This window comes from Anoplolepis gracilipes, chromosome 8 (assembly GCF_047496725.1).
Source record: "Anoplolepis gracilipes chromosome 8, ASM4749672v1, whole genome shotgun sequence".
NCBI classification, from domain to species: Eukaryota; Metazoa; Arthropoda; class Insecta; order Hymenoptera; family Formicidae; genus Anoplolepis; species Anoplolepis gracilipes.
This window is the reverse complement of record NC_132977.1, coordinates 6,644,330-6,662,279: the sequence shown is the minus strand read 5'-3', so window position 1 is coordinate 6,662,279 and position 17,950 is coordinate 6,644,330. Positions and strand designations below refer to the sequence as shown.

At 35.1% G+C, this 17,950-nt stretch overlaps 2 protein-coding genes across 9 annotated transcripts in view; one reads left to right on the top strand and one right to left on the bottom strand.

Annotated features, from left to right (window-relative positions):
* LOC140668775 (uncharacterized) overlaps nucleotides 1–7,268 on the top strand; it is a 185,125-nt gene extending 177,857 nt beyond the window's left edge. For 6 of the 7 annotated variants that reach the window (XR_012047238.1, XR_012047240.1, XR_012047239.1 and 3 more), the window contains one exon: nucleotides 2,946–5,696. The gene's annotated coding sequence lies outside the window, so the exon portion shown is untranslated. Of the gene's footprint in view, nucleotides 1–2,945; nucleotides 5,697–6,050 lie in introns of those variants that run through there. The other variant, XR_012047236.1, reaches the window with a different exon arrangement.
* Nucleotides 1–17,950, bottom strand: part of LOC140668766 (homeobox protein abdominal-A homolog) — a 169,107-nt gene that overhangs the window by 108,521 nt on the left and 42,636 nt on the right. The window lies entirely within an intron of this gene.

Genomic DNA, 17,950 nt, shown 5'->3' with positions numbered 1-17,950 from the left:
AGCAAAGTTGCTCGGTAGGATTAACACTTTCCTATCTCCTCCTCAATGCGCCCCTATTCTCGGTAAACTCTTCTGTTTCTACGGCCTTCCGTTGTTTTACTATATAACTGTTAATAAGTACGTATATGAATATACATATTTTCGCAGAAAGCATCATTTTTTATACTTACGTATATAAATTTTAATTAACTTTTTTTATTCAAAAGTCAATCGACATTATAAAGAGTTCTCTCTCTCGTTATGATCTAGGAAAATTTCTATAAACATAGAAGAGGTACAATGATACGAGAAAATTTTGAAATGTGGCGGCGTGTTTTATTCTTTTGATTTATTTATTATTTTTTTAAATATTTAACTTATTATATTTTATATATTTAAAATTAATAATAAAAGTTTATCTTTATCTTCGTCTTTTTTTTTGGTTTATACTTTTTTTCAAATGGCAATAAGCTGCTCGTCATACAGTTTTTGAGCTTACCCTTTATAGATAGAAAGATAAGATCATGGAAGGACAAGATCGTGAAACTAGGCATGGTGCCCAAACAACGCAATATCGCGTGTAGTCTTAGATGAAGTCAGCTCTATGTTATCATGGTGCAACCATCATGTACCCAGGCGAGAAGCCAATTAGGTCTCAACTTCTTCGCCATCAGCTGATGGCAGCGTTCGATGTATCTTTTAACAGCGTACTCTTTGACGCTCTCTCTTGACAGTTTTTTTCAGCAAAATAATCTTTATTTTCGCGCAAAAATATCTCAAAATTATTTTAAAATCCTACGTACATTTTTTGTGTAACATAATTATAAAAAAAACATTTAATTTGCAAGATTAATGTATCTTCTTTTTGCAATGTAAACGTCATATATTTTACTGTGTATATTGCATAAAGGTGCACCGATTACATTGTATTTCGCTCTATATCTGTTGTCTCGATTTGACGGAAAGTTTACATTACATTATATTAGCGAAAGAATAAATAAGATATATAATGCCGGTACTCGGCAGATACAATTATCGTTATAATCGTATTTTTCAAAAAGCTTGCACAACCAGCACGTACTGTAGACTACCCCCTCGCTTTCTGCTTCAACATCCATTCAAACACACAGTCGGCGAAAACTTTCCTGGCGGGATTTGGGAAGCGAGGCGAAAACGCGAGCTTTTCTGCCAAGAAAATACGGTTCCGAGGGGGTTCCCAGGGCAACGGCAGCATCTCCCAGAGGATATCAGACGAAAGGCGAAAGAGATATTTCGCGCGAAGGAATATTTCTCTGAGAATGTTTCAGAAAAGATTTCGCGACATCTCGCGTAAAGTTGCACACATTATAATCATTTCTAGAAAATAAAGGCAGTATATTTCATAGAGACTTTGCGATAGCAAGAAAAAGATTATGAAATTCACCGTTCCCTCGAAAAGGATAAGTTCAGAAGTGAAAGATCCTGAGGAAAAAGCTAGGAGGATCTAGAAGGCCCGGAGGGATAACTGGATGGTTGGAGATAATGGGAATTTTGAAATTGGATTATCAATCTTCGGGCTTCTTGACCTCGGGCTTTTAAAATTGCCTCTTTTCATATCCGGTATTAAGATTCAAGATGAGTTTTCTTCGGCTATTACGTTACGTTCTTTTCTTTAGTTTAAAAAAAAATTTACATAAAAAAAACAATTGTCAACTCTTCTCTTCTCATTTCATTTCTTGGATATAATTAATAATCTTGAAAGTGTCGATGCCACATTTCAGTCGCAAAACAAAGTTATCGCTGAAAAAAACCTAATATAATGAGCCTGAATGACTCAGCGTATACCCGAGACGGTTAATTCCGGCGAATAATATCTTCTATCAGCCATAAGCGAGATTGTACATCAGACCACCTACCTGCCCTCTCCTTTTTCGAAGAAAAAAGGAACGGCGTGACATTTATGGAGTTAACATTTCTAAAACTCGCCGGTGTCCTCATACGACGGTAGAGAAAGAAAGAGAGAGAGAGAGAGAGGGAGGCGGAGGGACGGAGAAGTGGGCAAGAGAAACGCAGAAGCAAAAAAGATAGAAGCGCCGGAGCGAGTCGGGTGGACGGGGATAATGGCAGTCTTGGAATTGCATTATCAATCTTCGGTCCCCTTGGCCCCTCGGTACTACCGCCTCGCCCTACGGGCACTACGCTCGACTCCATTCCATTCCATTCCACCCCTTTTCCACCCCTGGACTACCCTGGAAACTCTCGCGGTACCGTACCCCTCTTCTCTCGCGCCGGGGAAAACCCCCGTCAAACACGGCGCTTCCCAAGCTACCGTTGCCGCGCAAGCCCTGTCCCCACTTTCTTGGCGCATGACGCTCCATTCCCTTGGATGTATATGCATGATATCCTCCCTTCCAGACTACCACCTCCTCCTCCACCCCGGATTCACCTCTCGGTGAACATTTGTATTGCATTTTGTATAATATCCATGCGTTCTCATGCCGAAAGAAATTATTTTGATGGCCGGCACGGCTCATTTTAACGTACTGTCTATGATGTAGACATTCGAACACTTTTTAAAGAACGTCTCGCGTATTATCAAATGTCAAAAAATGTATTTTATACGCATGGTAGAAATGCATGGTAATCTCTTGTCTAAAACCCTTACTTGCTGAATTTCCAAAATTATTTATAGCTATAAATTTTTTCTTATATATCATTATATTTTTTTTTAATCATAATTTCGTGGATTATTGTTGGATTTTTCCGTAAATTTTTCAGATAACATTATAAAATATATTCAATTTGATTTTATTTTTTCATAGCATATTCTTAAGATATCAAGATGCATATATTATATTTCGCGATCAAAGGAAAAAAATCTCGCAATTCGAATATTGAACGGGCTGACGGAATGAGAAGAGATCAGCTCGGAATGCGCGATTTGATCGAGGAGATCGCGAGACTAGATAAGATCTCTTTTTTTCTAGGGACAGCAGCAGTCAACCTTATTGGCACCTTCATCCGAGGATGAAGACGAAATGAGGACGGGCGAAAGGATGGACGAACGACAGGGAGAAAGAGCGCCCTTCCCTTATCCGTTCACAAAATGCCGCGGCCGAGCTACGAAGTCGATAGCGTATCGCTTTCCACGGACCCAAAGGTTACCGAATCGTTCTGAGACTATCTTAATGGCAGGATAGATCGTTTGATACTATGGCCGAGTCGTAAAGGCTATTGCTCTGCCCTCCATCCCTTCTTCCTCCTTTCGTCCCCGCCGTCTCCTTCCGCAGCTGAGAAAGCTGGCTTAGCGCCACCCGGATGCCTTTACCCTTCGTGCTTCTATACGCACCTCGTTCGTAACCCTCAGAAATGTCGACATAGAGCACCGGTATACTTGATCCAATCTCATTCAGTACGGCATAATTAATTATTCCATCGATATCCTAGATTATTCCTCAAATCCGATCGAATAATATAGATGTATACTAAGATAACTCGAGAAGATATTATTTTATATATAAGATTTGTATATTATTTTTTTGTCACGTAATGTAAGATATATTACATATTGTTTACGGTAAGTAATTTAAAATTACCGCATAATTTACAGCATCATCAAACCGATCTCTTTATGTCCTCTTGTTTTTCCGGAATAGATTAAATAAAATATGAAAAATTATATAATATATATATATATATATATTATTTTATATAACGGTTGTAAAACACAGTTTGACAAGGAGAGAAAACTATCCTATTTTAATTATTTAATATTCTCTTTCTACTTTCTGCTCTGACATTTATATGTATATTCGGAACAATGCGACCAGCATGTAACTTAATTAAGGTAACGACGCAAACCCGACCGCGGGTTTGTGGCTACCGTTTCTCTATATCCGGCCCGCGTAATATTATCTAGTCTGTTCTCTTGTTCCCTTCGCAACTCGTGAAACGCCGTAATGCCAGCTCGGAATTGTTGTCTGTTACGTACATTTACTGCGTTTTATCTTAGATCCGTTCCGGTCAAAAGCGCGAAAAGCAGCTCACATTTATACGCCAAATCAATCATTTCTTGAATTGAAAAAGATGATCACTCGAAATTTGTTTACTGTCTAATAGATTAATTAAAAACTTAAAATTTAAAACCGGCAATATATATGTATATATTTTCGAATATGAACTTTAAATGTTTCTTCCCATAAATCATTTTATATTTAGAATATTGTATGCATAAAATCGTATAATAATAGATAGCACTTTTGATATTTTTTATTATAATTATACTCATCTTTATTAAATATATTCATCTCAAGCATTAATCATTGATCAAAGATAATAGTATATATTACGTAAATTAAATTTTACAAATCTGCGAATATAAATCATATATTTTATGCAGATACTTAATAAAAAGTTAATATATACAATTGTAAATACATTAATATTAAAAGTACTTATGGCAGTATATAGTATACCAAAACAAAACTAAGAAATCCCATACAGTCTGATACTTTTCTTTATTTACGGGAGTAGTGTTCCATTGAATAGCAAACATACGATAAAAGAAATGTCAGAAGAGGTGATAAGTGGCTCGTAGAATAGTTCGCATAACTGTCTATTTAAAATAACGATTCGCACGTAAACAAAATTTATGGACAATCATCGTGCTATTTAGTCGATGTCCTTTTTTTTTACAAGTCGGACAGAGAGAACGTGAACGTTGAAGAGCGCCGACAACAGCGTTCTCTCTCTTAGCCCGCCCCTGTCATTCAAAAAGGTGTCAACGGCAATAGCTTTTACGAGATACTTATTAATTGTTACTGCGCTTTTACGACGACATAAAAGCACGGGCTACGACCATTTGAGTGGGCATAGTGCTGTAAGGGGGAATCCTCCGATGGATTATTACCTCCGACGAGACTGTACGGTATATAGTTACACATATACTCGCGCGCGTGCCGGTTCTTCTTCGTCGATTCGACGACAGGTTAAGATAAGGACTCATTAAAGTAAATACATGAACAATAAATAAAATTGTCGATTATTATGTTGTATGAAACTTGACAGATTATATCTTCTTATTGTATATTTCAAACATGTATATGTTCGATGATGTCTCTTATTTATAGACCGTAAATGCATCAGTAGTGAATGAGCTTTTTGTATTTTTCATGGAAAAATGTGTCACTTTATCTTAAAGAAAAGTTAGTATTATTTTCAGGAAATTTAAACAGATATATTTAAAATATTATGCTTTATATACTACTATATATTTATTTAAACAAACTATTTGATATCTGTCAAATATAATTTATAACTTTTTAGAGCATACTGTATACACAACTCTCATTATATATTTTTTTATTAATAATATTATATACAATTGTTAATTTTTAATTTTATAAATTCTACACATTACATGATTTATAAATTCTATACATCACATGAGCATCTGGCCTTACGCTATAGAACGACGTGCTGCATCCCACTCAGGGGTCAGTATCGAGATTGTGTAGCACGTTCTTGACATTGCTGACTAAACATGTGCTTTGTACATACATAAATCATATAGTATAATTTCTGGAATAATTTAAGACAAGCTTTAAATCTTTGAAAAATGGTGTAAATAAAAAATTATAATATATATGTTTCAATTTAATTTTAATATAATAACTGTAATATAATTATAATATAACTTTCCACGCACACAGAAAGATTCCTACAAAAATATACATACCTATGCAAAATATTTTTCAATGTATTGTGTGTGATTAAAGAATTATATAAAATATCTTTGAATTGCAATCTTTTTATTCTAAAATCAATCAGATTAAATTTTGACAATTTTAATAAAATGATAATATTAATATTATTAGTTTCTGTCAGTGTAATATTATTATTGCATTATTATGTTATCCAATTTGTAATCGACACATTAATAACATAAATTTAACGCGCATAAATTATAATAGATTATTATATAACATACAATTCATTATATGTGTCGAGGATATAAAGAAAAGACTAAATCGCGTTATTCGTCGAGCTTTACGCAAACGGTAACGACTTACATTTTCATCGAATCATTTCAGGACGGAAAACGTTCCGTGGGAAAATGCACAAAGCCGCGCGCAGTAAAGAAGAAAAGAATGAGCAAGCGGAAGTGTGCATAGCGACTTAAATGATGCGAATGTTAGGAGTTGGATTCTTGAGGACCGCGCGAGAGTCCGGGTAACGTCGTTGGATATCGGTGTTGGTGGGTTGGTGACGTAGTTCTAGGCTCGGAGCTTTGGATAACGATTACGGAAAGACGACGGAGCAATGCGCAAGTAAAAGAGAGTTTTTCTTTTCCCCGAGCCCCCCCCCCCCTCCCACCGCAGTTCGCTGCCGCGGCTTATCTCCGTACTAAATCCAGCGATTTTAATACGCGTTTCTCGGCAATTTCCGCGCTACACATTCCGCACCGCCGACTTAGCACCCCCCTTCTCCATCCGCGGGACCCGAGGTGTTTGTATGTTCGCCCTTTTCCTTCCGTGCCTCCTACACCGGTCGCGTTTCCCGCGCCCGGGTTCCCCTTTCTTTAAACGAACTTTATTTTTACGGTGCTATTTAAAGCAATTTCTGATTTCCCTTAATTCATTACGACGCCGTTCCCTACAGCCCCCTTAATGCGCGCGAGCATTGCTAGCATTTCTCATCCTCCCCCGCACGGCGTGTACGAAATTGCTAAGTTGAGATTTTTTACGATTCGATTCTTCATGCGCGCTGTCAGTATTATCAGGAATTATATATCTCAATTCTTTTTTTTTTTTTTTTTTTACTCGGTCGCGTTGCATATTTTCGGACAACGTTAAAAGTCTAAGACATTTTATACGTTTTCATAGAATTTGCTAATTTCTAGATTGCATTTTCGCACATTGTACATACTATACGACACAAAAGCCTGTTGCAATAAATACAAAAAGGTCAATAAATCTGCCGTCACACAATTGTGTATCTGCATCATCCGCGCAAACTTTCTTCCCGCAAAATTGAGTCGGATTTGAGTTATTGAATGGCGTTCATCCCTTCGGCAGAAATGGTCCTGGTTTAACAAAACCTCTGCTCTCCTACATCTATTCCACACCCTCCTTGCAACATCTAGTGCCATTACATGGGAAACAGGGGAGCATCTTATAAATAAAAAGCAGTAACAGTGAGACTTAATGATCGATTGTGGTTGCTGAGTATCACTCTTAATTTCAATAAAAAAGATATAATTATTGTATAATTACATACACATATAATATGATCTTGTATCCATTTTTTCTCGGGCAGTAATTATTTCAGAGTTTCTTGACGTTGTTACATGAACATAAAAATATTCTGTGCTTTCTTACTTTATGAAATAATGTATATGTATATAATAATATATCCATAGCTTTAAGTAAATTCCCAAAATTTATATAACAGAATTATTAATTAAATTTATTATATATATTTATAAAAATGTCGCAATTATTTTTATGAATCTTGTTTCTGCATCTCTATCTTGCTAAAAATGCTTTGAGATAAAATCAAAAGTATATTTCGGTGATATACGATCTCACGATGTAAAAAAATATCCGTCTAAGAATAATATTCTCATATTACACTCATTATAATATTCATATCTCTTTCACTACGCTAATCGAAATCACGAGTGTCTCCTTCATATGAATTTACATAACAATTATCCGTGCAAGCCGTAATGGGTAGCTCGAGATCAAAAATGAAAACGAATATCAGTCTGTCGGCCATAAAGGTGAAAGAGGAATGACACAGGTAGACAAGATGATAAATATGATTTTTGTGTGAAACCGGCTGGAAGATTCGGGATTTGATCATCAAGGGTGGTCCCCGCGCTCGTACATCACGCAAGGAGAGTTAGTTCTCTACCAGTCGTTTGGCTCCTCCCTCGAACGAAAGACCCACGAGGAGGTCAGCGATACCCATGGACAGTCAAAGACATTCAAAATCCCATGATGTCGTTCGTCACTTCAACCTAAAAGGGGACCGACTCTCCTTTCGTCTCTTTGTCCAATCTCTCTCGGCTCCTTTTCTTCCCGATGCATCTTAATCTAGATGTAGCCGGCCCCTGCCCGTCGTGCCATCCAACAACTAAGCCTATCTTGCTCGAACCTTCCACATCTCACCCTTCTACTAACACTTCCCCTTTCCTACTGTCTCTCACGTCCTCACGTAGCCCGGCAAGTTTCTACGATGTATGCTCGTTATTTTGCCGTTATGTGTGAGCCGGCTTTTTCCTCTTTATTTCGCCGCTCTATTTATGGATGGCAAACGAGCGGACAAAGCGCGAGCTGAGTAATCTCCGTTACTATCGCTGATATAGTTGCTTGTTCGACCGCCCTTAACGACTTCGACTGGCCATCAAGATTCATTTATCTAATTTGCCATTTGTCTCCCTACAACCGCATTCAACTCTTAATGAATATCCTTTTAAATGTAGAATAGCCGCATAAATAGATTTGTACTACGAATTTTTTTAGAGCATAAAATTCCAACATGTTGTTATAAATCACCTTCATGATGTTCTCTAAATTAATTTTCTATCACTGCAAAATATAAAAATATATATAAAAAAATATTTTAATTCATATATATATATACATAAATCTTTTGACTTGTACATTTTTTTATTAAATGATTTCATTTCATTTGTAACGTTAACGAGTTTTAATTAGATTCAAAAATAGAAAATCAATAATTTATACAAATATTGTTATAAATTTCAAAAGTTGGTATTATCTATTGTCCCTTCTTTCGGTCGCTACAGCGATAACATCACCGAGATTCGCCCAGATTTACGAATCAAGTATAAACATTGAGGAGATTACGGGAGAGCTCGTTTTAAGTTTTAACGAGATCCCCTCAGCGCGGTGTCGGCGGCATTATCAAATAATTGAGAGATGTAACTCAGCGCTATCTCGCTGTTCCCTGTTCTTCTTGTTCCTCTTCCAATCTCTCTCTCTCTCTCTCTCTCTCTCCTTTCTCCTACTATTCGCCTACTAGACTAAGCTACATCGATTCTACGATATTATCTATTTGTTAATTACACATTTATCTAGCAATATGAAAAAGGATCATGCAAAAAATTATTGCTTTATAAGAAAAAAATTATATTTCAATAAGAATGCATGCAATTAAGATATTTTATATGCACAAAATCAATTCTTACATTTTATCTATAGATAATTTTACACATAATTATATACATATACGTAAAATCATAAATATATATAAAATTCAATTAAAAAATTTCTCATTATATATTTGCGCATAGTTTGAAATTAATTATTTTTCCATGATCTATTTTCCAGACGATACACCCTTTCTTCACGAGAAAATGGCGTCGGGTAATCTTTATCTTTCAGGGTAATGTATAAGTGCTCAAGAAGAGAACAATGAATATTGCTGAGATATGATAGCATGAATATTCGAAATCCAGCGTAACGAAGGTATCGCATTTTCGCGGTGTGATCCAACGAAATATAAACAAGCCCGGCGGGCGGTAATGCTTCTCGTACGTCACGTAGAAAGATTAAACAGTTAATAAGAATAAGAGTCTCTTCGTCTCGGACTCTCCCCCTTTATTCCTCGAACGGGGTTCCTTTCGTAGGTCGCGGTACGATAGCGAAGGAGGAAGTGAGAGAATAAATGGTAGGAGGGGGAACACTTCCACGGGTGGTTGGAGGGAAATGGCGGCCATCTTTCCCGCGGGCTCTTCTCGAGAACCAATCGCCTCTCTCCTACGGACATTAAGGCGGCAACTCCGACTGAAGAATTGCCTTTGCCACGTTAGACACATTTTTCTCGCTTTTCCTTTATTCTCTCCTCCGGCTCCAGAAGTCCCGGGACTCTTTCCTCTCTTCCCTTCTCTTCTCTCACCCTCTCTCTCTCTCTCTCTCTCTCTCTCTCTCTCTCTCTTTCTCCTTCGCGCCGAAAGGAAGCTGCTCTTCTACTATCTTTCTTGTCCTCCGCCATCTACGACGCACCGTTTCGCATCTCTTATTTTCTTTGTTCAGTCGGACCAAACCCCGTTGCACCCCTAAAGTTTTTTCTTATATATAGGTATGGGAGGGGTGTAATAGTGTTCATCCCTGAAGTGAGCTCCATCGAGCGGCAGGTGGCTGACCTTAATAACGCGCCAGGAAACGTTCCGCAAGATCCTTCGATAAAAAAAGAAAAAGAAGCCGCACAGGTACTATATTTGAAACGTCAGTTACGAGATTTACGCACAAAACTTTCGTCGCGGTTCATCGCGACAGATAGGCCGAGAGAGCGGGAGCGAAAGAAAGACTTTCAAACTCTCTTCTGTGGGAAAGTTCGAACAATCGGTGCATTTCATCCGGAGATCGTAATAGACATGAGTATGATATTTAGGTCAAAAGTGAACGGTGAAGTACCTATAAATGCATCCCTCACTTAGAAGGTTCGAATTCGTCACGTCTCTTGAGCATATAGAATTTTGATGCAGCAATGGCTCCATTCTTCCGCTTTATTATATTTTGACAGGGAATTGAGATTATATAATACTTTTAAAAGCTATAAAAGTTACAAAGAAAGAGAGAAAGAAAAGCAGATGCTGAATATAATATTGTCTCGTAACTTAATTTTAACTTTATGACTTATTTCTTATCGATGCACTATAAAATTCGTATTGGACACATTGTATTAAATTCAGTTCAATACGAGTGGTTTAAGTTTGTTTTATGAAATTTAGAAATTTAGATATTGCATTTAATAAAAAGAAAAGTTATGAATATGTATAGAATATATATAGGATATATATAGAAAGATTTTTTAAACAATTCTCTATTATTATTAGAATTTTCCCAAGCCGCAAATATATAAATAATATAGATGACTGTCATCACAGTCGCTATAATCGTACGACGCCTTATCGATATAGAGCGGTTTACTCGTTGTGTAGGTTGTTTTGTCGTCACATTGTAGGATATTTCCAATTCATGAACGACCCAGCTGAACTCGCAACGAATACTCGCTTATTTCGAGTACCTAAAGTCCCTTACTCCGTAGAACGTGAATAAAGCACCGCATCGCGAAAACAATGTTTTATTCATTTAGACAACGACCGATCTCTGCGGAATATAAGTCTCGAATAAAAATTTTTAGAATGCAACTTATAGTTTGTATCGGCAATATCCATATATTTATTGACTCTATAAATAAATAAAGATCTCTATTCCTTTTTCAAATAATTATTAACGCAATGTGTTTGCAACATTTTTTTCTTTAAAAATAAAGAAATATTAAGAATATTTTTTACTAATTAATTTTATCCTATAATATTATTATATGTATATATTATATATTATACATATATCATAATAATTAATATTATTTATTATTATAAAAATTATATTTGATCGTGGTATGAGGTACATGGATATTAATTAAATTAAAAATTTCATTTCTATTATAAAAATGTTACATCATAATATCAATAATGTACAATTAAATTATTCGTATTATGAGTATTAGAGATAATGACTAAGGATTATTGAAAAGTAGATAAATGAATGCTCTAAAAGCTCTTTCTTGTCACGGTTAAGGATAAATAGAAGGAAAATCTTTCTTTCGTAACTTTATGGCAACTCTCGCTCGTGCTGTACCGGCAACACTCCGGTAAAATCGTCAAAGACTTTTACGAGCGGGCAAACGGGATTTAAAGTGACGATGATGCAACCTCAAGGTGCTTACTTTAGCCTTCACAGCCTCATAAATGTAACTGATGACATTGCCAGATACGTTTGACTTCGCATCTCGTCTCTTCAGTTCCGCCACCCGCAGCGAGTGTGGATTTATCGATAGAAGTGCCATGAAACATCTTCTGGTGGGATGTTAGTAGTCATAAAAATTTAAGGACTCATCCGGACTAATTCTTCACTTCGTTTGCTGCCTATTTCATTGAGTCCTTATTGCTTTGTGTTTAATTTATTATTTGAAATTCTAAATATGCAATTTAATGATAAATATTACCAAATTTGCCAAATTAAAGTAATTTAAACATTATATTCAAAATACACTAAATTTGAAAAATAATAGTTATAAAATATTGTTAATAAAGCTGTTATATTTTATATATAAATTATGAGATAGTAATTAAAAGCAATTTTTTTTACATTTCTGCATGTCTTTATTACTTGACTTGGAAAGGAAAAAATCATTCACTTTCTCTCTTATAAGTTTGTATTTGATATTAAATGACCATCAGATATTCATATCACGCGTATCACGAAGCTTCATAATGTGATATAAATTTTAATTATACATACATATATATATATATATATATATATATATATATATATATATATATATATATATATATGGGGATATAGTGGCGCCATCTTACAACAGAAATCTTCAACATTACATCTCTATCTCAGGTAGAATGTAAGCGGTTGTAAGTAAGTACGTTGATTTTAAAACAGTTCTCAATATTTACTGTACATGATAATATGATTAAGATGTTATATAAAAGAAAAATTAAAACTGTTTACACACATTACAAATATAACTAAATTAGTACATGTACATGGTTGAATAATTTTAGATTTATTTGTTTACGTAAACATGAATTATTGTTTTAATTAAAAGTAAGAATAAAATTTCTCAAATCTAATAATCTTAAAAAAAATCATATTAAATTAATACCTGAATCGAGTTTTAATCAAGATGACATTTTGATAGAGTTAAATATAAATGATTTTATTTATTTAATATTGTACGTATAAACTTAATATACTTTTAAAAAACAAAGAAAATTTTAATATATAATATAATATACACACTTAATGAGTTACAACAATATATCAAATAGCTGTTTACTTTAACAATTTAAAGTTGAATGATCAAGGTCTTAGCAATAAAGAATTTTACGCGCGCGCTTTTGATATTTCTGTAATATTTTTTGTAATATTTCTATCACGTCACTGGCTCCATCTGTGATCGTTCAGGATTACAACAAGCGAGAAACTGTTACAGAGATTTACATAAGAGGAAAATATTTCATTCGTATGACGACAGAGGTCCCGATCTTTTGTGCCGCGCCCGGGTGTGACCATATTTAAAATGCTGTACAAATGTCTTTTTCGCTGATTTACGATTGAATTAAAACTGACAATTATCGTTATTATAACATTATATAGGGAAGTAGCAGATAATAAATTTAACCGTAAAACACTTTGAGCTAGTGCCGCTACGTTCTGTCAGGCTGGTTTAGTGCTGAGTCGCGTGTAACGGCGCTCGTTAAAACAGTCGTAAAGCACGTAACCGTCCGCGGAGCTTGTCTTACAGACATCAATGTTTCACAGTCTTACACGTTCGAATCAAATATATAGAATTTTTATATGCTACTACTCGTCTAGAATTTATAATACATATTTTTATTTGACATGTACGTACACAATATTTGACAATATTTGATTAATTATTTTTATATTTATATCATTGTTAGTATTAGCTAAGTTTTATGTAAAATAATTTAAATGTTAATTAGAGTCTTGAAAATTGTAATACTGCAATGACTAATACTTCTGAAATTATTATTTAATAAAATTATTGATCTACTTCAAATAACAACAGTATATCATATGTTGATGTAGAGAAAAACTGTTTAAATGTCCTTTTTGACAATTCGAATATTTGTTAACTTTCCACTGGTGATAAGTCGGAACCTAAGACTCTGCAGGCATTGCAGGAATTATCCTTCAAGTATATATTCCAATATCGAAACAGTTTAAGACTTGGCCGTAAGAGTGACATTGTTACTGATTGTATAAAAATTGTGAAAATATTTTTTATTTTTGACTTTACTTTAACTATTACTTTGCACTGTAATGAATATTTTAATTTCAAGTAATTTATAAATTATTTCAAAATTTAATTAGTAATATTTTTTATAATTTATATTTTTGTGAAATATAAACTCTAAATTAAAGATAATGTTAAATAAAAAAATTAAAGTTTTTATCACATTATATCTTCACTGTATAACATTCATTATCATAGTATAATATATTGAAAATATTCTATTGTCTAATATCTAAAATATTTTTAGAAACACACGTTACAATATTTAGCAACATTTTTACAAAAGATATAACAAATTATAAAATGTAATCCTTACAGAAGACTACAAATTTTATAAATAAAAATTGTTGGAAATGTAGGAGAGAAGGTATAACTATGGAATGTTATACATGTAAAGATTTCTGACTTTGTACATGTACATATATTTTAGAAGGAATCTCTGTGCATTGATTTTTGATGATGCTGTCATTTTAATTGGTTGATTTTATAATTGTTTTAAGTCTTTCTTTTTTTTGCAGATATTTTGTTATTTTCGACGATAAAATTTTTAACAGTATGTACCAATATGTATTCAACATTTAATATTCCAAAATTTATATAACTCCTTTTAGAAAATATCAAGCTTAAAACAACAAATACGAAATAAATAATTATCAGTTTATAATTTTTTCCTGCGCGTATTTTAAAATTTCTAAAAAATATTTACATATTTATATATCATATAGAATTTAAAGAAATCACAAATATAAAAAATTAATGTGGTTATAAATTACATAATATCTGATTTTGCTTACTTAAATATATGAATACTAAAATAACAAACAAATTAATATTCTGTACTTTGTATCTTTTTTTTTACATCTATAGAGTGTACAGATAATTCCATCGAAAATATTAAAAAAACTTTTTGTAAAGAACACAAATCTACATAACTCGTGACGTGAAGCATGCGACATGTAAGAGAGAGAAAGAATATTTTTATTAATAATTTATAGAAAAAATGCAATCGCGCTTTTTGTCTCTCTACCCCATTCGCGTCTACTCTCTCGATTAGGCAAATATAGATTTACCACCGAAAACAAATACGCATCCCGAAAACACGCATTAGCACAAGCCGGTCATTCCTAATACTGTTCAATAATCAATCCCGATTTATGCGGACCTCTCGTCATGATTTCGCGACTGGAGAAAAAAAAATCCATATTTAAAGCGTCATCTGATCCGCGTTGTGTCGCGATTCTGGCCAATCGTGAGTGTATAATGGCCACCATGGAGCCACGTAACTTCATCCGACTGACACTAGATGTCGGTGGTGTGGTTGATCGTAAATTTTACCAAGATCCCCGCCCATCGCATACTAGTAGGCGGTGCCACGGCATCTCGTGACGTCATCGTGCATCCCCTCCATGTAAGCAGCTTACTCTCCCCCCTCCTCCCCCTTTACGCACTGTTCTCTACGAGTTCCCTTTTTTTTCCTCCGCCACACTCCCGACCCGTCGTACGAAGAACTCTCGGGTGGGCCACCATCCCCGGTCATCTTCATAAATGCGAGATGGCCGTTTGAAATGGTATTGAGGCTAATTTGAGCAGCGCTTATGTGATACAGTGTTTGTTTATTGCTTACTAAAGCGGCCCGGATTAAATATAAAACAGTTGACAGAGAGTAGACGTCGAGCTAGACGGAGTGGCGCTTCGTCGAGCTCGACGGCGGCGGCGGCGGCGGCGGCGGCGGCGGCGGCGGCGGCGGCGGTGGCGGTGGCGGCGGCGTCGTCCGACGGGGACGTGTGTCTATATGCTCCGAAAAGCATATGCAACCTTACGAGCCTTTCCTTAGTGCTGTTTATTTTTTTCTCCTCCTCGCCGCCTCCCTCGAACCTTCCGACGATCCGCCGTTCGCGAGTCGTTTCCGTCTACTAGAAGTTCCACGCACTTGCAACGCCGGCAACTTTAAGCTGTGATATACGCGACTTTACAGTCCTTGCCTCTTTGCGAAACACCGAATGGATCAGTCGCTGATCATCGTTGGCCTAAACCTAATCGGCGGATTAAATATCACATTGTAACTTGGGCGTCTCTCTCATAGGTGTAAAATTTCAACGCGAAGGGAAAATCTCGCTTTGACACTTTAAAACTGGTAAGGCACACATTCGCACCCCTAATCTGAAAATATGTTTTATCTCGGCACGTTCGTTACGTTTACCTCCAACAATAGAGATATCGGATGTACCGACACTTTAACCTTCCTCCCTTTCGACATTGCACATTTATACATATATTCGCAGCACGATATTCCTGGCAAATTGTGTTTATAGGAATAGTGAAACATATTTGTCCCAGAGGAAATATAGACCTTTAGTCTCTGCGTCTCGAAGGGGCCGCGGGGGGGTGGGAGGGGGAGTTGGATTGTGTCGGTGGAGACGCTATGTCACTAAAAAGATCAATACGCCATCGCCGCTCGGCGTTCGCCGGAATCTAGATGGTGCGAGTGTTCGTACCTACCTATTTACACGCCAAATATCATGCACGTATCTAAACATCTCCCCGTCCTGTATATTTCAATACGCGTATTCCAAAATATACAAAAATCACAAACGTCCCACTCGACGACTGTTAACGATGCATAAAAATAAAAACTTAAGATAATTGGCAGGAATTTCGATATATTTTATTTTTCACGAACCCTTGTATTCGTCATGTTTACGATACAAAATCTTGAAACGGAGCCGCGGAATAAATCTCACGTTATAAGATACATTCCAATTCTGTCTGCATGCGCGGCGAAGAAACCGAATTCAAGCGACGGTTCTTTTCCACAGTTCGGAACATATTTATGTGTTTACTACGCGTGTGGCATTTTTTCAGAACTCGTATTTACATTGCTTTTACAGGAAAGAAGTACGCTTGTATATGCTTTCACAGTTATATGTGAGTCAGTATGAATTTATGAACAGATTATATTTATTTTGATGCTGCAGTTTTATCAACATTATATTCATTTGTAGAATTATTTATCATTATTGTATAATAATTTATAAAAATTACGACAAAAAAATAAATTATCCCTCTATCTGTCTCTCTCTCTCTCTCTCTCTCTCTCTCTCTCTCTCTCTCTCTCTCTCTCTCTCTCTCTCTCTCTCTCTCTCTCTCTCTCTGTCTTTCTCTTTTTATTTCTTTGCCAGATACAACAGAATGTGATTGAAAAACTACTACCGCTTTTATAAACACTTACACTTGTATTGGGTTTAAATATTATTTACATGCAGTGATAACACATTCACGTCATCAGTCCGTACAAATTCGATTTTGCAAATTAATTTACAAATTAACATATTATTTTAATTATAATACATTTTTTTAATGATTAAAAATATATTATTAATAGAAAACAATGTATGTATAATGAGTCAAGAAATTACTAAATATTTTAAAACTAAAACATTAATAATCAAACTAAAAAAGTTTAAGTTATATGCTGATAATGATATGAGCAAAACTTAATAAATAATGTGTGCGTGACTGAAATATAATACGATACATTAGCAATGATATTTACAGTATCTTTCAGTGTTTAAGCTTATTCATTAATATACTACGCCAAAAATATATACGTAATACGTAACAATTTAATAAATGATATCAAAAATTAATTTTAATTAATGCAAGAGAATAACGGAGCATAGTGTGATAATTGCCCACAGAAGTGTGTCTTAATTATTTTAATAATTTTCGCGTAAGCGTTAAAAAAACCATGAGAGATCAAAAAACGATGATATATTATATTTTTTCGAAGGGATGCAAGAACGTGTTTGTGCAGTTTTAAATCCGCGTGCGTGCATACACGATATTAAACATAGTCACTCGTGCGTGCTAGTACGGCATCGGTGTGTGACCGTTTTACACGTGTAACACCATACAATGGCCGTAAATGGTATCAACAAGTGGATGCTTAAGTGCCATTTATGAAACGTTGATTATGGACATAAACCATATTATGTATTCGTGAGTGTATCAAGATACCGTGCGCGTTTCTTCCTACGCGATTATCGCTAGTACTTATTGTATATAATCGAATAAACGCCTGTGTGAAAGCGCTCTCTTTCGTCTCTCTTAAACG